The sequence below is a fragment of the Lithobates pipiens genome, unplaced genomic scaffold (genome assembly GCF_037356315.1).
Source record: "Lithobates pipiens isolate NorthernLeopardFrog02 unplaced genomic scaffold, aLitPip1_a1.2 Scaffold_8, whole genome shotgun sequence".
NCBI classification, from domain to species: domain Eukaryota; kingdom Metazoa; phylum Chordata; class Amphibia; order Anura; family Ranidae; genus Lithobates; species Lithobates pipiens.
The window spans coordinates 383,939,524-383,960,903 of NW_027507903.1; the positions used below are offsets into that span (position 1 = coordinate 383,939,524).

The 21,380-nt window shown below is 46.4% G+C and overlaps 1 protein-coding gene and 17 pseudogenes across 1 annotated transcript in view; 2 read left to right on the forward strand and 16 right to left on the reverse strand.

Moving 5' to 3' along the window:
- The window catches only part of LOC143962780 (uncharacterized), a 459,151-nt gene that overhangs the window by 347,492 nt on the left and 90,279 nt on the right, over positions 1–21,380 (forward strand). The window lies entirely within an intron of this gene.
- Positions 11,781–11,899, reverse strand: LOC143965376 (5S ribosomal RNA; annotated as a pseudogene).
- LOC143965315 (5S ribosomal RNA) lies at positions 12,438–12,555 on the reverse strand (annotated as a pseudogene).
- Positions 12,663–12,781, reverse strand: LOC143965323 (5S ribosomal RNA; annotated as a pseudogene).
- On the reverse strand, positions 12,890–13,008 carry LOC143965447 (5S ribosomal RNA; annotated as a pseudogene).
- Positions 13,115–13,233, reverse strand: LOC143964559 (5S ribosomal RNA; annotated as a pseudogene).
- Positions 13,341–13,459, reverse strand: LOC143965288 (5S ribosomal RNA; annotated as a pseudogene).
- Positions 13,785–13,903, reverse strand: LOC143964604 (5S ribosomal RNA; annotated as a pseudogene).
- Positions 14,218–14,336, reverse strand: LOC143965259 (5S ribosomal RNA; annotated as a pseudogene).
- Positions 15,118–15,236, reverse strand: LOC143965375 (5S ribosomal RNA; annotated as a pseudogene).
- LOC143965071 (5S ribosomal RNA) lies at positions 15,345–15,462 on the reverse strand (annotated as a pseudogene).
- LOC143965416 (5S ribosomal RNA) lies at positions 15,571–15,689 on the reverse strand (annotated as a pseudogene).
- LOC143965109 (5S ribosomal RNA) lies at positions 18,057–18,175 on the reverse strand (annotated as a pseudogene).
- On the reverse strand, positions 18,931–19,049 carry LOC143965515 (5S ribosomal RNA; annotated as a pseudogene).
- On the reverse strand, positions 19,146–19,264 carry LOC143965552 (5S ribosomal RNA; annotated as a pseudogene).
- On the reverse strand, positions 19,372–19,490 carry LOC143965496 (5S ribosomal RNA; annotated as a pseudogene).
- LOC143965314 (5S ribosomal RNA) lies at positions 19,599–19,718 on the reverse strand (annotated as a pseudogene).
- LOC143965396 (5S ribosomal RNA) lies at positions 21,169–21,287 on the forward strand (annotated as a pseudogene).

Sequence of the window (21,380 nt, forward strand, 5' to 3'; positions counted from 1 at the left end):
ACCGACACGTCGCCACAAGAATATGACTTGTTGTCCGCGATGTCATGGGCCACGATCAAGAGGGAGGCCAAGTTAACGTCCTTACCCTCCAAGATAACCCCGAGACTGCTGCTATGTCAAGACCCACAGGTGCCACTGGTGCCCGGCACGGAGGACACTCCAAAACCTCCTCCTAGGATCGTAACTCCTGAAAAGATGTCGCCAACACACTAAGTGAGGAGTCAATCAACATGAGTGACGCACCCACTTGTTCAGGGGTAGCACCCGAAGCAGTGGGGAATAAAAGTCTGAAAAGTTCAGTTTTACGAGCCGAAGCCAGATAAGCGACACCTCTACGACGAAGTTCAGCCATCAACCTAGGGACCGTCCAAGACCTCATGGAGGATGTGCTGCCATGTTCAGACTCCCCTGCCTGGGAAGGAGGGACGATCTCAGAATCCTCGATATCTGCCGCCTGAGATATGATCTAATTTGACATAAGCGACAGTGAGTTAGGAAAACCTACCTGACAAACCTAACCCGAGACTAGAGTGAGTGCTGATACCCTGAAATGGTGAACCCACTCCCCTCCCCCAACCGACCAATCCTCCCGACACAAACATACAGCGGAGGCCCGTCCATAGGGGGCGCCCGGGCGCCACCCCCCCTCCCATGTAGTAAAAATATATATATATATTTTTTTTTTAAACATGTCCCTTTAAGAAAAAAATAATTTTTTTTTTCAAATTCCCCCCCCTATGTGCACTGGCGCCGGGCGCAGTGCAATATAAGAAGCACCACGTCTATGCAATCACAAGATTGCAGACAAGGCGCTTCATTTGCCAAAAAAAAGCGCTCTGTGGCGCAGCCGATCGTGCCACAGCTTCCGGCGTGATTGACTGGCCGAGCAAGTGCATAGACTTGCACTTGAGTGAGCGATGGGCGGTGCTTCCGACGTCACTCAAGGAAGTGACGTTGGCACGGCACTTCTCCATTCTGCCTGCCTGAGAGGATCAGGTAAGGAGCTGCCGCATGGCAGCTTAAACAATCTTGATCGTTTATTCCATCCAGCCGCCGGTACCCCCTCCACATCGATCTATCTTATGGTGGTCGCACTCGGCAGCATACCCCAACCCCCCACCCCCTGCTAAACAAGATTTAAAGAAATAGTGTTATCAGTGACCGGCAGCATACACCCCCCCAAGGAAGCTTTAAAACAAAAGGGTTATTAATAATAAGGGGGGTATATGCTGCCGACCACTGATAATAACCCTTTTTAAAATCTTGTTTAGGGGGGGCAGGGATGGGGGTTAATGCTGCCGACCACCGATAATAACCCTTTTTTTAAAAATCTTGTTTGGGGGGTATGCTGCCGACCACCGCAGCATACCCCCCAAACAAGATTTAAAAAAAAGGGTTATTATCGGTGGTCGGCAGCATTAACTCACATACCTGCCCCCCCAAACAAGATTTACAGGTTGTAGATATGTGCGATTTGCATGTTGTAGATATGTGCGATTTACGGGTTGTAGATATGTGCGATTTGCATGTTGTAGATATGTGCGATTTACAGGTTGTAGATATGTGCGATTTCCAGGTTGTAGATATGTGCGATTTGCAGGTTAGCTACACAGGGCACATGGGTCAGTTGTCCCTGTCGGAGGGCGGAGAGGAGGTTGGTGCCATTGTCACAAACCACCATTCCTGGCTTAAGCTGGCGTGGTGTCAACCACCTCTTGGCCTGCCCCTGCAGAGCTGACAAAACATCCGCCCCAGTGTGGCTCCTGTCCCCCAAACAAACCAGCGCAAGCACGGCATGGCATCGTTTTGCCTGCGTACTTGCGTAGCCCCTGGAACGCCTACGAAGCACCGCTGGTTCTGAGGACAGAGCACTGGAAGAGGCCATGGAGGAAGAAGAAGAGGAGGGGGTGGAGGAGAGAAGTGTGTCACAACCAATAGTAGCATTTTGGAGGTGTGGTGGCGGAACAACCTCCAACACTACTGCACCTTGTCCTGCATCCTTCCCAGCTGCCAGAAGAGTGACCCAATGGGCCGTGAAAGACAGGTAACGTCCCTGTCCATGCCTGCTGGACCATGAGTCAGCGGTAATATGCACCTTACCGCTGACCGCCCTGTCCAGCGAGGCAAGGACATTGCCTTCCACATGCCGGTAGAGAGCCGGAATCGCCTTCCATGAGAAAAAGTGGCGTTTGGGGACCTGCCACTGAGGAACCGCTCATTGTACAAACTCACTGAAGGGGGCCGAGTCTACCAACTGAAAAGGCAGCAGTTGAAGTGCTAGCAATTTAGCCAAGCTAGCATTCAACCGCTGGGCATGTGGATGGCTGGGAGTGAACTTCTTTCGCCGGTCCAGCAGCTGGGGCAGGGACATTTGCCTGCTATAATCGGACGTGGGTGTACCGCTAGCAGAGTTCCCGGAAGCACTTGGCTTCGACACACCTAATTCTACACCTTCATTCCTCTCAGAGCAGGTTTCAGAGAGGACTGAAGGTCTAGTGGGGTTGGAGATGCCAGCTGATGAGGAGCAAGGAGAGGTCCGCTTTGTTCTTTGGTGTGGGTCTTTGAGGTACGCTTGCCAACGAGCTGCATGGCAGGTCAACATATGTCTGGTCAAGCATGTGGTGCCCAAGCGGCTGATGTTTTGGCCACGCGAGATACGCTTGAGACATATGTTGCAAATAGCAGCGGTGCGATCCGATGCACTCGTCTCAAAAAAGGCCCACACCAAAGAACTTTTAGAATAACGCGCAGAGGCAGCGCCCTGCACAGGCGGAGCTCTGCGGTGTGATTCAGTCGGTGTGCTGCCCCTAAGCTGGCCCCCGGAGGGCATCCTGCCTCGTTGGACATGTGCCTCCTCCTCCTCCTCTCTCCTTCCAGGCACCCACGTGGAGTCAGTGCCCTCATCATCCCCTCCCTCTTCATCGCTGTAGCAAACCTGGCAGTATGCTGCAGCTTGTGGAACATGACTGCCAGATTGCTGTCCTTCTTAAGCAACCCCTCTCTCTGCATTCACGCTACTGCCTTCCTCTAGCTGAGTGTCATCATCAGAGGCTACAAAACACTGGGCATCCTCCTGGAGCATGTACCCAACACTGTGCTCAAAGAGTTCAGGAGACTCCTCAGGAGGACGTGGTGGGTCTAGGGAAGGAGTCACTGATGATGACATTGAGAGGAGGGAAGACGATGTGTTGGCAGCTGCTTTGCTAGTACCCTGAGACTGGGTGAGAGAGGATGAGGAGGATGAAGAGGGCTTGGTCATCCACTCTACCAAGTCGTTGGCATGTTGCGGCTCAACATGTCCAGCTGCCGAAAAGAAGGACAAGCGTGTCCCATGGCCACGTGCTGATGACAATGCACCGCGTCCACGACCAGCACTGTTGTCTCTAGACACAGAGCCTGCTTGCCCTCTTTTATCGGCTCGCGCCTGTCTGCCTCTCCTTGCTGGCCTTCCAGACATGGTAATGGCCTGAAGGGAGTTGGGTAAAAAAGCAGTTGGGTAGTGTATATTGTGCTAGAGGCACACAACACCCACTAACTCCTGCAGATGCCTTTATTATAGAACACCAGAGATAAAGGGGTATATACAGATGTATACTGTGCTGTGCTGGAGCACACAAAACTTCCAATAACTCCTGCAGATGGCAAGTGGGCTCAAATAGAAAAGAGCTATGTAGGTGGATATAGCGGTATGTACGGGTACAGAGCACGCAGACAGCACGCACTAGCTCCTAACACTACTGACTGCAAGCTCTATTATAAAAGATAGATCACTAGCTATATAGGTGAGGTGAATATAGCGGTGTATACTGCGGTCAGGGCACGCAGACAACAACCACTACACAACATCAAGATCGAAAATCGTCCGAAAACGATCGGTGTGTACTGTGTTGAAGGTACACAGAACACCCACTAACTCCTGCAGATGCCTTTATTATAGAACACCAGAGATAAAGGGGTATATACAGATGTATACTGTGCTGTGCTGGAGGCACACACAACTTCCAATAACTCCTGCAGATGGCAAGTGGACTCAAATAGAGAAGAGCTATGTAGGTGGATATAGCGGTATGTACTGGGTACAGAGCACGCAGACAGCACGCACTAGCTCCTAACACTACTGACTGCAAGCTCTATTATAAAAGATAGATCACTAGCTATATAGGTGAGGTGAATATAGCGGTGTATACTGCGGTCAGGGCACGCAGACAACAACCACTACACAACAGCAAGATCAAAAATCGGCCGAAAACGATCGGTGTGTACTGTGTTGAAGGTACACAGAACACCCACTGCTTCAGACGCCAACACACTACACAAGGCCGCCGCGCTGGCGGCCTTATATAGTGTGGGGCGTGCACTACACAGCCTGAGCTATGATTGGCCACAGGTATCCTGCCTGTGGCCAATCATGGCTCTCCTCGCTGCTGGCGCTGCGATTGGCCAAGCATGCGGGGTCACAGTGCATGCTTGGCCAATCATCAGCCAGCAATGCACTGCGCCATCGCAGTGCATTGTGGGCCGTGAGTGCCACTTGAATTTGGCGCGAACGGACCAAAACGTTCGGACTTCGCCGAACGGGCGAACAGCCGATGTTCGAGTCGAACGCACGAAGCTCATCCCTATTAAGGAACAACAACTATGGGAACCTTGGAGTACATAGTACAAAAATTATACTTCCACAATTTAGATAATGCTGATTCTTTAATCATATAGAAGAAAGAACTCCTGTGCGTTTTAATATTTTTTGGATGGCTTTAAAAATAATTTCATAACAAAATGACAAATGTATCACGTCTGTTTATCTGAATTGAGCTGCGGAGTAAGAATAGATCTTTATTTTCCTTCATAAAAGATAACTACTGTGTTTGAATTTCCTTTAGGATGTTGGCCTAGGTACTCCAAGACACAGATAGATCCCTGTGAGGGGTGTCTTGGGGTCCAGAAGTGGTCTTTATCCATATCGCTATTTATGAGTCTTACAATAATTATATTACGGACTTTATTATACAAGTTCTAAGAGACTTACTCTTGTTCGAGTGCCTTTATGACTATGAATATTAGATACTTGGGAATACTACTTTATTCTTTATTGTGGACTATTTGTTTCTATGCTATATTGTGCTGAGAAAACCCTGTCACTACATTATACTGTTATGTTACTTTTATTACTATATATTATTTTTTTGTTTTGTATCCCTTGTTGTAACCAACTCTGCTAAAAATCTCAATAAAAACATTTGAAAAGAAATGTAAGATGGTCTTCCAACAGCCGCCCTTTACTTCCAGAGAGCGGGGGCTCTCTGTAGACTTTCCCAAGAGGGATCAGACTGAAATCCCTGCTCTCTTTCTTATTCCTAACTCCATCCAGCAATATTTTTGGGTCCACAAAATTCAGTGGGTAAACCCAAGCAATGAGTTCTGATTAAAGCTCATAACTCAGGCAGTTGATTGAGCTATATACTTTTTCATTCCTAACGCAGTCAAGCAATATTTTTGGGTCCACAAAATTCAGTGATGAACCCAAGCAATGAGTTATGATTAAAGCTCATAACTCTGACACTGCTTCTATAGCATGTTAGACAATTTATTTTATCATCCTTAACCACTTAAGGACCGCCGCATGGCAATGTACGTCGTTGCACCAACAGGCACAAGGGCAGCACAGTGGTGTAGTGGTTAGCACTCTCACCTAGCAGTAAGAAGGGTCACTGGTTCAAATCCCAACCACAACACTACCTGCCTGGAGTTTGCATGTTCTCCCTGTGCCTGTGTGGGTTTCCTCTGGGTACTCCAGTCTCCTCCCACAATCCAAAGACATGCAGGTAGGTAAATTTGCTCTAGTATATGCATGGGGACCTTGGATTGTGGGCTACTTGAGGGTAGGGACCAATATGAGTGTGCAATGTACAGGAATAGGGACAATTGTAGACACTCACTCATATTAAACTGGATGGACTGGTGTCTTTTTTTCAACCTAACTAACTATGAAACTATGAAAGCACGTAGCATGTACGTGCTCGCCTTCCAGCGGGTGGGGGGTCCGATCGTACCCCCCTCCCACTGGATGCGGCGGTCCGTTCCGCTTCAGGAGCGATCCGGGATGAGGGGATGGCCTTTGGTTTCTGGTCATCCCCTCTCGATCGCTCCTGGCGAATGAGAAGCTTCCCCCGCTGTGTATAGTAAACACAGGCAGGCAGGGAGGAAGTGATGTCATTCTCCTCGGTCGGTCTTATTGACCGGACTACGAGGAGAACAGTGAAAGTAAGTGTGCACCAACACTACACTGACATGTAGGCACACAGATCCCCCCCTCCCCCTCCCAGTCACAGTGTCACTGATTGCAGTGATCATTTATTTATTGATCACTGCATTTAGTGTCAGTTGTGACAGTAAAAACTGTCAGGGCAGTTAATGTTAGGTCCAGGGTAGCCCCCTACCCCCCCAATAAAGGTTTAACCCCCTTTCACCCCCTTTTGCCAGTGTCACTAAGCGATCGTTTTTCTGATCGCTGCATTAGTGTCACTGGTGCCGCTAAGTAGCTAGTTTTTTTTTAGGTTCACCGCCAGGTTTTTATAGTGCTAGGTACCCCGATATACTACCCAATAATAGTTTTAACCCCCTGATTGCCCCTAGTTAACCCTTTCACCAGCGATCACCGTATAAGTGTCACTGGTGACGCTGGTTAGCCAGTTAGTTATTTAGGTTCCCCGTCAGGTTTTTATATAGCGCAAGGGACCCCCATATACTACCTAATAAGATTTTAACCCCCTGATTGCCGCTAGTTAACCCTTTCACCAGTGATCACTGTATAAGTGTTATGGGTGACTCTGGTTAGTTAGTTTGCTTTTTATAGCATCATTATTCAATCACTTGGGACAAAAAAAAAATATTCAATGGGCTCAACATGCCACTCAGCAATTTCCTTAGGGTGTCTACTTTCCAAAATGGTGTCATTTGGGGGGGGGGGGGTTTGTGTTATTTTGGCATTTTATGGCCTTCGAAACTGTGATAGGTAGTGGGGAGTGAAATCAAAAATTTGCACCCTTAGAAATCCTGAAGGCAGTGATTGGATTTCGGGGTGCCGTACGCGGCTAGTCTCCCAAAAAGTCCCACATATGTGGTATCCCCGTACTCAGGAGAAGCAGCAGAATATATTTTGGGGTGCAATTCCACATATAACTATGGCATGTGTGAGCAATATATCATTTAGTGACAACTTTTTGTAAACTTTTTTTTTTGTGTGTCATTATTCAATCACTTGGGACAAAAAAAAAAAAATATTCAATAGGCTCAACATGCCCCTCAGCAATTTCCTTGGGGTGTCTACTTTCCAAAATGGGGTTATTTGGGGGGGGGGTTTTGTGTTATTTTGGCATTTTATAGCCTTCGAAACTGTGATAGGTAGTGAGGAGTGAAATCAAAAATTTGCACCCTTAGAAATCCTGAAGGCAGTGGTATCCCCGTACTCAGGAGAAGCAGCAGAATATATTTTGGGGTGCAATTCCACATATAACTATGGCATGTGTGAGCAATATATCATTTAGTGACAACTTTTTGTAAACTTTTTTTTTTTGTGTCAATATTCAATCACTTGGGACAAAAAAAAATATTCAATGGGCTCAACATGCCCCTCAGCAATTTCCTTGGGGTGTCTACTTTCCAAAATGGGGTAATTTGGGGGGGTTTGTACTGCCCTGCCATTTTAGCACCTCAAGAAATGAGATAGGCAGTCATAAATTAAAAGCTGTGTAAATTCCAGAAAATGTAATCTAGTTTGTAGACGCTATAACTTTTGCGCAAACCAATAAATATACGCTTATTGACTTTTTTTTACTAAAGACATTTGGCTGAATAAATTTTGCTCTAAATGTATGACTAAAATTTAGTTTATTCGATTTTTCTTATAACAAAAAGTAGAAAATATATTTTTTTCTCGAAATTTTTGGTCTTTTTCCATTTATAGCGCAAAAAATAAAAATTCGCAGAGGCAATCAAATACCATCAAAAGAAAGCTCTATTTGTGGGAAGAAAAGGATGCAAAGTTTGTTTGGGTACAACATTGCATGACCGCGTGATTACCAGTTAAAGTGGTTGTAAACCCTTACAAACCACTTTGACCTACAGGTAAGCCTAGATTAAGGCTTACCTGTAGGTTCAAGCAATATCTCCTAAACCTATATGGTTTAGGAGATATTTGCCCGAAAACGGGCACCACTGTCTACGGCGCATGCGCCATAGACAGAGGCGCGCAGGCGCACTGAACGCGGCAGTTCCAAAAATGGAGCTGCCGCATTTGTCGACTCCCGTGCGCATGCGCGGGAGTGACGTCATCGCGGCTTCGCCGAATGACAGCGGCGGAGCTGCGAGACGCCACAAGCAAGATGGATGCGGCGGACTACAGGGGACAGCGCGACTTCGCTGGCTCCTATGTCAGGTAAGTGACACATAATGGGCTACTAATGCGATGCATAGTAGTCCATTATGCTTTACCTTTGCAGGGAAAAAAAAGAGGAAGCAAACTCATCAGGGTTTACTTCCTCTTTAAAGCAGTGCAGTGCGAAATTGTAAAAAGATCTCTGGTCCTTAGGCTGACAATTGGTCCGGGGCTGAAGTGGTTAATGAGTTTTATGTAGGTACCCACCATCTGCTAATGCTGCAGGAGCAGAAAAGGGATTCCATCTTGCTTGAAGAGATCATGGCTTGCCATCTTGCTTGAAGAGATCATGGCTTGCCATCTTACTTGAAGATTTAATGGCTTCCCATCTTGCTTGAAGATTTAATGGCTTCCCATCTTGCTTGAAGTTTTTATGGCTTCCCATCTTGCTTGAAGATTTCATGGCTTCCCATCTCACTTGAAGATTTCATGGCTACAGTGAGCTTGGGAGGGGGGTCCTGTCTAAAGCCTAGCTGCAAGAAATGGGCAGCAAAAAATCTATGTGCATTGCGCCTGAACACTGCTGTTGATTGAGCTATATACTTTTTCATTCCTAACTCAGTCTAGCAATATTTTTGAGTTCACAAAATTGAGTGGTTAACCCAAGCAATGAGTTATGATTAAAGCTCATAACTCAGGCAGTGGATTGGAGCTATATACTTTTTCATTCCTAACTCAGTCTAGAAATATTTTTGGGTCCACAAAATTCAGTGGCTAAACCCAAACAATGAGTTATGATTAAAGCTCATAACTGCTTCTATAGCATGTTAGAAAATTTATTTTATCATCATCCATGATTTTTATGTAGGTACCCACCATCTGCTAATGCTGCAGAAGCAGAAAAGGGATTCCGTCTTGCTTGGAGTGTGCCTGGCTTCCCATCTTGCTTTGAGAGATCATAGCTTCCCATCTGGCTTGAAGATTTCATGGCTTATCAAACAGTCATGAAAAAGAGAAAATTTACAATGGCATTATGCTTACTTATCCAGAAATAATGAAATCTGAGGTTTGGGTTAAAAAGACACAATCGAAACCATGGCACGATATAATTTTTTTTACTGTTAACCTAAAACGCTTACTTCATGGTTAAACCTGGCTTAACCCTTTCATGACTAAGCCTATTTTTGGCATTTGGTGTTTACAAGTTAAAATCCATATTTTTTGCTAGAAAATTACTTGGAACCCCCAAACATTATATATATATTTTTTTTTTTAACAGAGACTCTAGAGAATAAAATGGCGATTGTTGCAATATTTTATGTCACACGGTATTTGCGCAGCGGTGTTTTAAATGCAACTTTTTGGGAAAAGGGACACTTTCATGAATAAAAAAACAGTAAAATTATCCCATTTTTTTTGCATAATGTGAAAGATAATGTTACACCGAGTAAATAGATACCAAACATGTCACACTTTATAATTGCACGCACTTGTGGATTGACGACAAAGTACGGTACCTAAAAATCTCAATAGACGATGCTTTAAACATTTTTTACGGTTACCAGGTTAGCGTTTCAGAAAAGGTCTAGTGCTAGAATTATTGCTCTCACTCTGACGATCGCGGCGATACCTCACATGTGTGATTTGAACACCGTTTACATACGCGGGCACGACTTCCGTATGCGTTTTCTTTGCTTCGCGAGCTCGCGGGGACGGCGGGCGCTTTAAAAAAATTTTTTTTTCTTTTTTTATTTATTTTAAAATGACTAAATTGTTTTTAAAAATAAAATAAAAAATATGATCACTTTTATTGCTGTCACAAGGAATGTAAACATCCCTTGTGACAGTAATAGGCGGTGACAGGCACTCTTTATGGAGGGATCGGGGGTCTAAAAGACCCCCCACCCCTCCTTTACACTTCAATGTATTCAGATCGCCGAAAACGGCGATTCTGAATACCGGATATTTTTTTTAAAACCGGCGCCATTGGCAGCTGAGTAAACGGGAAGTGACGTCATGACGTCGCTTCCGTGTTTACTATGAGGAGACTGGAACGAAGCCGATTACGGCTTCGTTCCAGTTCCTCCCCAGCGGCATCGCACCAGGAATCGGTGCTCCCGATCGAGCGGGAGCACCGGTAACAGCGGCGGGAGGGGGGGACGTCCCCTCCCGCTCCTCCGGCATAACAGTCGAGCGGCTTTTAGCCGCATCGGTTGTTATGGCTGGATAGCCAATTGCCTGCTGAAAAAAACGGTACCGGGATGATGCCTGCAGGTGCGGGCATCATCCCGGAATACTGCCCGGAAGCCGAGTACGCACATCTGCGTACGCCCGGCGGGAAGGGGTTAATAATAAGGTTGAATATAGACAGGCACAGGGAGAACATGCAAACTCAGGGAGGGAGTGTCATGGTTGGGATTTGAACCAGCAACCCTTCTTACTGCTAGATGAGAGTGCTAACCACTACACCACTGTGCTGCCCAAACCACTGTGCTTCTATATCTCCAGGTCACTTAACCCCTGAATCTCTAAAGCTGGCCATGCACATGTCAGTTTTTTTCATTCAGCTAGTGGGTTAAATTTAAAAAACAACACCTGACTGGATTCCTCCATCCACACACTCAATGTGGGTGCTGGAATCTTCTCCACTGTATTATTGAATTCTGACAGCAGGAAGGCTACCTTGCTGTCAAAATATACAGATCATCTCTCCAGCCTACAGCCCTGACTGATTGGGAATATCCTGACTGCTGTTCAACCACAGTGGCCACACATGGATCCAAATTCATCTTTAGTTACTCTAAGGCTTGCCATACATGGAAGTTTTTTTTAAAGTGGGCTAATCAAAAAAAAGCAAAAACAACTGAACCGATTATCACATTGACACAAGTGGGGTCAATAGAGAAATCCTTCTTTCTGGGTTATTGTATTCTGACAAAAGGGGAGATGACCCCACTGTCAAAATAAACTAATCAGCACTTATTGAAAGTAAAACCTTCCAACAAGCCGGTTCGAGAGAAGTCGATTAGAGAAAAGTTTCATGACTAAGGGATGTGCCTATTTTGTGAGGTCCCCCCCCAAAAAAAAACCTATACCTTTGTCTTAAATAACTTATGATTGACCAGACGACACATTCTCTTTGGAGTCGAATGGCCATAGCAGCCTTTTTATTACCAGCAGATGAAAATACAAAATTCTTAGAAACAACATAACTTAATGCATATAAATACATTTTACAACAAACATTGTAACCAAATATATATATCCGTATTACACATTCAGGGTGATATGGCCGTAGGCAATCTTGCTGTCCACTCTCAACCCTCTTGACAAACGCCAAGATGGTCACCTCGGCAAACAAGCAGAAAAATAAAACAGGTCGTCGACGCCAACAACATATTAAAAAAGCCTACGGCACCTGGTATTCCCAGGCTGTCTCCTATCCAGGTACTAACCAGGCCTGACCCTGCTTAGATTTCGAGATCAGATGATATCTAGCGCATTCAGGGTGATGTGGCCTTAGGCGATCTTGCTTGCCACTCTCAACCCTCTTGACAAACGCCAAGATGGTCACCCCGGCAAACAAGCAGAAAAATAAAACAGGTATTCAACGCCAACTACACATTAAAAAAAGCCCGCGGCACCTGGTATTCCCAGGTGGTCTCCGATCCAGGCCCGACCCTGCTTAGCATCCGAGATCAGGCGCATTCAGGGTGATGTGGCCAAAGTCAATCTTGCTGGCCACTCTCAACCCTCTTGACAAACGCCAAGATGGTCAGCTCAGCAAACAAGCAGAAAAATAAAACAGGTCGTCGACGACAACAACATATTAAAAAACGCTTACAGCATCTGGTATTCCCAGGCAGTGTCCCATCCAGGTACTATTCAGGCCGACCCTGCTTATTATCCGAGATCAGACGAGATCGGACGCATTCAGGGTGATGTGGCAGTAGGCGATCTTCCTTACCACTCTCAACCCTCTTGACAAAGGCCAAGATGGTCACCTCGGCAAACAAGCAGAAAAATAAAACAGGTCGTCGACGCCAACAACATATTTTAAAAAAGCCTATGGCACCTGGTATTTCCAAAGGTCTCCCATCCAGGTACTAACCAGGCCCGACCCTGCTTAACATCCGAAATCAGATGGGATTGGGCGCGTTCAGGGTGAAGTGGCTGTAGGCGTTCTTGCTGGCCACTTTCAACCCTCTTGACAAACGCCAAGATGGTCACCTCGGCAAACAAGCAGAAAAAAAAACAGGTCGTCGACGCCAACAACATATTAAAATAAAGCCTAAGGCACCTGGTATTCCCAGAAGGTCTCCCATCCAGGTACTAACCAGGCCCAACCCTGCTTATCATCTGAGATCAGAGGAGATCGGGCACATTCAGGGTGATGAGGCTGTATGCGATTATGCTGACCACTCTCAACCCTCTTGACAAACGCCAAGATGGTCACCTCGGCAAACAAGCAGAAAAATAAAACAGTTCGTTGACGCCAACAACATATTAAAAAAAAGCCTACGGCACCTGGTACTCCCAAGCAGTCTCCAACCCAGGTACTAACTAGGCCCGACCCTGCTTATCATCCAAAATCAGATGAGATTGGGCGCATTCAGGGTGATGAGGCCTTAGGGGTTCTTCATTACCCCTCTCAACCCTCTTGACAAAGGCCAAGATGGTCACCTCGACAAACAAGCAGAAAAATAAAACAGGTCGTCGACGCCAACAACATATTTAAAAAAACTACAGCACCTGTTATTCCCTGACAATCTCCCATCCAGGTACGAACCAGGCCCGACCCTGCTTAGCTTCCGAGATCAAATGAGATCGAGCGCATTCAGGGTGATGTGGCCGTAGGCATTTTTGCTGGCCACTCTCACCCCTCTTGACAAACCCTAAGATGTTCACCTCGGCAAACAAGCAAAAAAATAAAACAGGTCGTCGACGCCAACAACATATTATAAAAAGCCTACGGCACCTGGTACTCCCAAGCGGTCTCCCACCCAGGTACTAACCAGACCCAACCCTACTTGGCATCCGAAATCAGACAAGATCGGGCACATTCAGTGTGATGTGGCCATAGGCGATATTGCTGGCCACCCTCAAACTTCTTGACGAACGCCAAGATGGTCACCTCAGCAAACAAGCAGAAAAATAAAACAGGTCGTCGACGCCAACAACATATAAAAAAAAGCCTACAGCACCTGTTATTCCCTAACGGTCTCCCATCTAGGTACTAACTTAGGCGCGTCCCTGCTTAGCATCCACAATCAGGTGCATTCAGGGTGATGTGGCCGTAGGAGATCTTGCTGGCCACTCTCAACCCTCTTGACAAACGCCAAGATGGTTATCTTGGCAAACAAGCAATAAATTAAAACAGGTCGTCGATGCCAACAACATATTAAAAAAAAGCCTATGGCACTAGGTATTCCCATGCGGTCTCCCATCCAGGTACTAACCAGGTCCGACCCTGCTTAGCATCCGAGATCAAACGAGATCGATCGCATTCAGGGAGATGTGGCCGTAGGCGATCTTGCTGGCCACTCTCAACCCTCCTGACAAACGCCAACATGGTCACCTTGGCAAACAAGCAGAAAAATAAAACAGGACGCCAACATATTAAAAAAAAGCCTATGGCACCTGGTGTTCCCAGGCGGTCTCCCATCCAGGCACGACCCTGCTTAGCATCTGAGATCAAACGAGCTTGAGTGCATTCAGGGTGATGTGGCCATATGCAATCTTGGTGGCCACTCTCAACCCTCTTGACAAACGCCAAGATGGGCACCTCGGCAAACAAGCAGAAAAATTCAACAGGACGTTGATGACAGCAACATATTTAAAAAAGCCTACTACACCTGGTACTCCCAAGCGGTCTCCTATCCAGGTACTAACCAGGACCGACCCTGCTTATCATCTGAAATCAGATGTGATCGGGCGCATTCAGGGTGATATGGCCGTAGGCAGGGCCGCCGATAGAAATCATGGGGACCCGTACAGCCTACCTGACGGGGCCCCCTTCAGCTCCACCCTGGCCCCGCCCCTGGTCCCTCCTTTAGCCCCACCCCTGGCCCCACCCATTGTCCCTCCCCAGACCCCGCCTTGAAACAAAGTGTAGGTTTGTCTACAAGTGACATTTGTTTTTCTCCAGTCAGTTATAGGTTTGATTATCCAAAAGAAATACTGTTTTCAGATGAGAACATACCTCTTTAATATCTATATGTAATACAAACAAAACAAATAAATAAAATGGTATTTTGTAGAGTATTGGCAGGGTATTTATTGCAGAGTATTGGGAGGGTAAGTATTGCAGAGTATTGGCAGGGTAAGTATTGCAGAGTATTGCCAGGGTATTGGCAGGGTATTGGCGGGGTATGTATTGCAGATTATTGGTGGGGTATGTATTGCAGAGTATTGGGGGGTATGTATTGCAGAGTTTTAGGCCATCTTGCTGGTCACTCTCAACCCTCTTGACAAAAACCAAGATGGTCACCTCGGCAAACAAGCAGAAAATTAAAACAGGTCGTTGACGCCAACAACATATAAAAAAAAGCCTATGGCAGCTGGTATTCCCAGGTGGTCTTCCATCTATGTACTAACCATTTCAGATTCACATTCAGGGTGACGTTGCTGTAGGCGATCTTGCTGGCCACTCTCAACCCTCTTGACAAATGCCAAGATGGTCAGCTCGACAAATAAGCAGAAAAATAAAACAAGTCGTCAACGCCAACAACATGTTAAAAAAAAGCCTACGGCACCTGGTATTCCCAGGGGGTCTTCCATCCAGGCTCTAACCAGGCCCGACCCTGGTTAGTATCCGAGATCAGGCGAGATCAGGCGCATTCAGGGCGATGTGGCCGTAGGCGATCTTTTTGGCCACTCTCAACCCTCTTGAAAAACACCAAGATGGTCACCTCGGCAAAAAAGCAGAAAAATAAAAGAGGTTGTCGACATCAACAACATATTTAAAAAAAGCCTACAGCTCCTGGTATTCCCATGCGGTGTACCATCCAGGTACTAACCAGGTTCGACCCTGCTTAGCATCCGAGATCAGATGAGATCGGGCGCATTCAGGGTGATGTACAGTAAGCGATCTTTCTGGCCACTCTCAACCCTCTTGACTAACGCCAACATATTCACCTTGGCAAACAACCAGAAAAATAAAACAGGTCGTCGACGCCAACAACATATTAAAAAAAAGCCTACGGCACCTGGAATTCCCAGGCAGAATCCCACCCAGGTACTAAACAGGCCCGACCCTGCTTAGCATCCAAAATCAGATGAGATCGGGCAAATTCAGGCTGATTTGGTCGTAGGCGATCTTTCTGGCCACTCTCAACCCTCTTGACAAATGCCAAGATGGTCACCTCGGCAAACAAGCAGAAAAATAAAACAGGTCATCGACGCCAAAGAATACGGCACCTGGTATTCCCTGGCGGTTTCCCATCCAGGTGCTAACCATGTCACCCTGAATGTCCCTAGACCTAAGTGCAGCGTTTTATACAGTAGATCACAATACTCTACTCGTCCGCCTCACAGAAGTAGCCGGAGTCCAAGACATAGATCTCCAATGGTTCGCGTCCTTGCTAGGAAATCGGTCACAGACAGTGAAACTAGTAAAATTCCTCTCCGAAACTCAGGCAGTCACCTGCGGAGTCCCTCAAGGCTCTCCTTTGTCACCCGTTCTCTTCAACATTTACATTCGCCCACTCCTTCAAATCATCAGATGCTCAGATCTCTGCTTCCACTCTTACGCTGACGACACGCAACTTTATTTCCGGATCAATGGAAAAAAAGATCACCAACAACAACTTGAAAACTGCCTCAAATCAATAGAGGACTGGATGACCACTAATTCCCTCCAGCTGAACGAATCAAAGACAGAGCTTCTTATCTTACACCCAAATCATAAGCCCGAAACCAAAACCTCCTGGTCTCCACCAACCGTCTTTGGGCAGACTATCTCCCCAAAGACCAAAGCGAAGAGTCTCGGGGTTATTTTAGACGCACAAATGTCAATGGATGCGCATATAGGAGCAGTAGTCAGTGGATCTCACCATCTGCTGTGCATGCTTCGCAGACTCATCCCTTTTATCCTAAAGAATCACAAAGCAGTGGTAGTTGGAACAATCATTAATTCACCACTGGACTACGCGAATTCGTTTTACATAGGATTACCACAATATCAACTTGCGCGATTACAACTGATTCAAAACACGGTGGCAAGGCTGATAACAGGAAAAAAAACCCTGGGAATCCATCTCTCATTCGCTGAGGAGCTTACATTGGCTAACCATAAAAAATCGGATCACGTTCAAGACCCTTTGCCTCACCCACAAATGCGTGCATAGAGAAGCTCCGCAATACCTAATGAAGAAATAAATCATTACACACCAAACCGCAGTCTTAAATCCAAGGGGGATTGGAGATTCGCTGTCCAAGGGCCTCGGCTATGGAATGCTCTACCAATCAACATCCGCCTGGAAGAAAATCACCTGGCTTTTAGGAAAAACCTCAATACCTTCCTCTTTTAGCAGATGATCAATGCTCGCCACAGCGCCTAGAGGTGATTCAGTTCGCATTGTGCACTATACAAGTATTTCATTCATTTGTTCATTCATTTGTTCATTCCCAGGCGGTCTCCCATCCAGGTACTAACCAGGCCTGACTGTGCTTAGTATTCAAGATCAGACAAGATTGGGTGCATTCAGGGTGATGTGGCCATGGCAATGTTGCTGGCCACTCTCAACCCTCTTGACAAATGCCAAGATGGTCATCAAACAAGCAGAAAAATAAAACAAGTCATTGACGCCAACAACATAATATAAAAAAGCCTACAGCACCTGGTATTCCCAAATGGTCTCCCATCAAGGTATTAACCAGGCCCAACCTTGCTTAGCATCCGAGATCAGGCATATTCCAGGTGATGGGGCTGTAGGATCTAGTTGGCCCCTCACAACCCTCTTGACAAACACCAAGATGGTCACCTCGGCAAACAAGCAGTAAAATAAAACAGGTCATCGATGCCAACAACATATAAAAAAAAGCCCACGGCACCTGGTATTCTCCAGCAGTCTCCGATCCAGGTACTAACCAGGCACGTCCCTGCTTAGCATCCACAATCAGACGAGATCGGACGCATTCAGGGTGATGTAGCTGTAGGCCATCTTGCTGACAAACGCCAAGATGGTCACCTCAGCAAACAAGCAGAAAAATAAAACAGGTCGCCAAAAACATATTAAAAAAAAGCCTACGACACCTGGTCTTCCCAGACGGTCTCCCATTCAGGTACTAACCAGTCCTGACCCTGCTTAGCAATTGATATCAGATGAGATCGGCACATTCAGGGTGATGTGGCCATAGGGGTTCTTGCGGCCACTCTCAACCCTCTTGACAAACACCAAGATGGTCACCTCGGCAAACAAGCAGAAAAATAAACAGGTCGTCGATGCCAACATATTAAAAAAAAACCTACGGCACCAGGTATTCCCAGGCGGTCTCCCATCCAGTTACTAACCAGTCCAGACCCTGCTTAGCATCTGAGATTGGGCGCATTCAGAGTGATTTAGCCATATGCCATCTTGCTGGTCACTGCAAACCCTGTTGACAAACGCCAAGATGGTCAACTCAGCAAACAAGCTGAAAATTAAAACAGGTTGTCGACGCCAACAACATATTAAAAATTAGCCTACGGCACCTGGTATTGCCAGGCGGTCTCCCATCCTGGTACTAACCAGGCCCGACCCTGCTTTGCATCCAAGATCAGATGGTATCGGGCGCATTTAGGGTGATGTGGCCGTAGGGTATCTTGCTGGCAACTCTCAACCCTCTTGACAAATGCCAAGATGGTCACCTCGGCAAACAATCAAAAAAGAAACAGGTCGTCGACGCCACCAACATATTAAAAAAAAGCCTACGGTACCTTGTATTCTTAGGCAGTCTCCCATCCAAGTAACAACCCTGCCCGACCCTGCTTAGTATCCAAGATCAGACAAGCTTGGGCACATTCAGGGTAATGTGGCCATTGGGAGCTTGCTAGCCACTCTCAACCCTCTTGACAAACACAAAGATGGTCACCTCGGCAAACAAGCAAAAAAATAAAATAGGTCGTTGATGTTAACGACATTTAAAAAAAAAGCCTACGGCACCTGGGATTCCCAGGCGGTCTCCCATCCAGGTACTAACCAAGCCTGACACTGCTTAGCATCTGAGATCGGGCGCATTCTGGGTGATGTTGCCATAGGCAATCTTGCTGTCCACTCTCAACCCTCTTGACAAACGCCAAGATGTTCACCTCAGCAAACAAGCAGAAAAATAGAAGAGGTCGTTAACACAAACAACATATTAAAAAAACAGCAACGGCACCTCGTATTTCCAGGCAGTTTCCCATCCAAGTACTAACCAGGCACGACCCTGCTTAGCAGGAACATTCATGGTGATGTGCCTATAGAGGATCTTGCTTGCCACTCTCAACCCTCTTGAAAAATGCCAAGATGGTCACCTCAGCAAACAAGCAGCAAAATAAAATAGGTTGTTGACGTCAACAACATATTAAAAAAAGCTTACGGCACCTAGTATTCCCAGGTAGTCTCCCATCCAGGTACCAACCAGGCCTGACACTGCTTAGCATCCAAGATCAGACGAGATCGGGAACATTCATGGTGATGTGGCCGTAGGGGATCTTGGTGGCCACTCTCAATCCTCTTGACAAACACTCAGCAAACAAGCAGAAAAATGCAATAGGTCGTTGATGTTAACAACATATTAAAAAAAAAGCCTACGGCATCTGGTATTCCCAGGCGGTCTCCCATCCAGGTACTAACCAAGCCGGACCTTGCTTAGCATCCGAGATCAGATGAGATCGGGTGCATTCAGGGTGATGTTGCCATAGGCAATCTTACTGTCCACTCTCAGTCCTCTTGACAAACGGCAAGATGTTCACCTCAGCAAACAAGCAGAAAAATAGAACAGGTCATTGAAGCCAACAACATATTTAAAAAAGCCAAGGGCACCTGGTATTCCCAGGCGGTCTCCCATCCAGGTACTAACCAGGCACGACGCTGCTTAGCATCCGCGATCAGACGAGATCGAGCGCGTTCTGGGTGATGTTGCTTTAGGCAATCTTGCTGGCCACTCTCAACCCTCTTGACAAACACCAAGAGGGTTACCTCAGCAAACAAGCAGAAAAATAAAACAGGTCGTTGATGCCAACAACATATTAAAAAAGAGCCCACGCAACCTGGTATTCCCAGGCGGTCTCCCATCCAAGCACTAACCAGGCCCCAACCCTGCTTAGCATCCGAGATCAGACAAAATCGGGTGCATTCAGGGTGATGTAGCCATAGGCCGTCTAGCTGGCCACTTTAAACCCTCTTGTCAAACGCCAAGATGGTCACCTCGACAAACAAGCAGAAAAATAAAACAGGTCGTCAACGCCAACAACATATTAAAAAATAGGATTGCATTGATCAAGCGATTACACTGTATATCTGTGAGCTCTTTCGTTGCTGTATCATATTTTTACCTGTGTAAGCCTGTTTGTTATATTTCGAAACTCCAATAAAATACTTTGAAACAAAAAAAAATAGCCTACGGCAAATGGTATTCATAGGCGCTCTCCCACTCAGGTACTAACCAGGCCCGACATTGCTTAGCATCCGAGATCAGACGAGATCGAGCGGATTCTGGGTGATGTGGCCATAGGAGATCTTGCTGGCCACTCTCAACCCTCTTGACAAACACAAAAGATGGTCACCTCGGCAAACAAGCAGAAAAATAAAATAGGGAGTTGATGTTAACAACATATTAAAAAAACCAAGCCTGACACTACTTAGCATCTGAGATCAGATGAGATCGGGCACATTCAGGGTGATGTTGCGGTAGGCAATCTTGATTTCCACTCTCAACCCTCTTGACAAACGCCAAGATGTACACCTCAGCAAACAAGCAGAAAAATAGAAGAGGTCATTGACGCCAACATATTAAAAAAAAAGCCAACAAAAAACAGCACCTCCTATTCCCAGGCGGGCTCCCATCCAGGTACTAACCAGGCACGACCCTGCTTAGCATCTGAGATTAGATGAGATTGGGAACATTCATGGTGATGTGGCCGTAGAGAATCTTGCTTGGCTCTCTCAACCCTCTTGACAAACGCCAATATGGTCAATATGTATTTTTTTTTATTTTTTGTTTACTAAACGGGAGGGGGGGGTGGCGCCTGGGCGCCCCCTATGGACGGGCCTCCACTGCTCCTGGGAATACCCAGTGCCACGGGCTTCTTTTTGGTTTTTTTGCCATCAACTTGTTTTTTTTTCCTTTGTTTCCCAAGGTGACCATCGTAGCGTTTGTCAAGAGGGCTGAGGCTGCCCATAGAGATTGCCTATGGGCACATGACCCTGAAAGCGCCTGGTCTCAAAGGCTAAGCAGGGTTGGGCCTGTTTAGTACCTGTGTGGGAGACTGCCTGGGAATACCCAGTGCCACAGGCTTCTTTTTTTTTTCTTTTTTTGGCGTTTACTTGTTTTTTCCCTTGTTTCCCAAGGTGACCATCTTGGCATTTTGTCAAGAGGGTTGAGCGTGCTCAAAGAGGTTGCCTATGGCCACATCACCCTGAAAGCAACAAATCTCGTCTTATCTCGGAGGCTAAGCAGCATCGGGCCTGATTCGTAATTGGATGGAAGACCACCTAGGAATATCAGGTGCCGTAAATGTTTTTTGGTGTTGACTTGTTTTTTTCCCTTGTTTCCCAAGGTGACAATCTTGGTGTTTGTCAAGAGAGTTGAGGGTGCCAAAAGCAATTGCCTTTGGGCACGTCACCCTGAAAGCACCCCATCTCGTCTGATCTTGGAGGTTATGCAGGGTCGGGCCTGGTTCATACCTGGATGGGAGACCGCCTGGGAATACCAGGTGCCGTAGGTTTATTTTGTTTATTTTTTTGCCATTGACTTTTTTTTTTTTTTTCTCGTCCGATCTTGGATGCTAAGCAGGGTCGAAACTGGTTAGTACATGGAT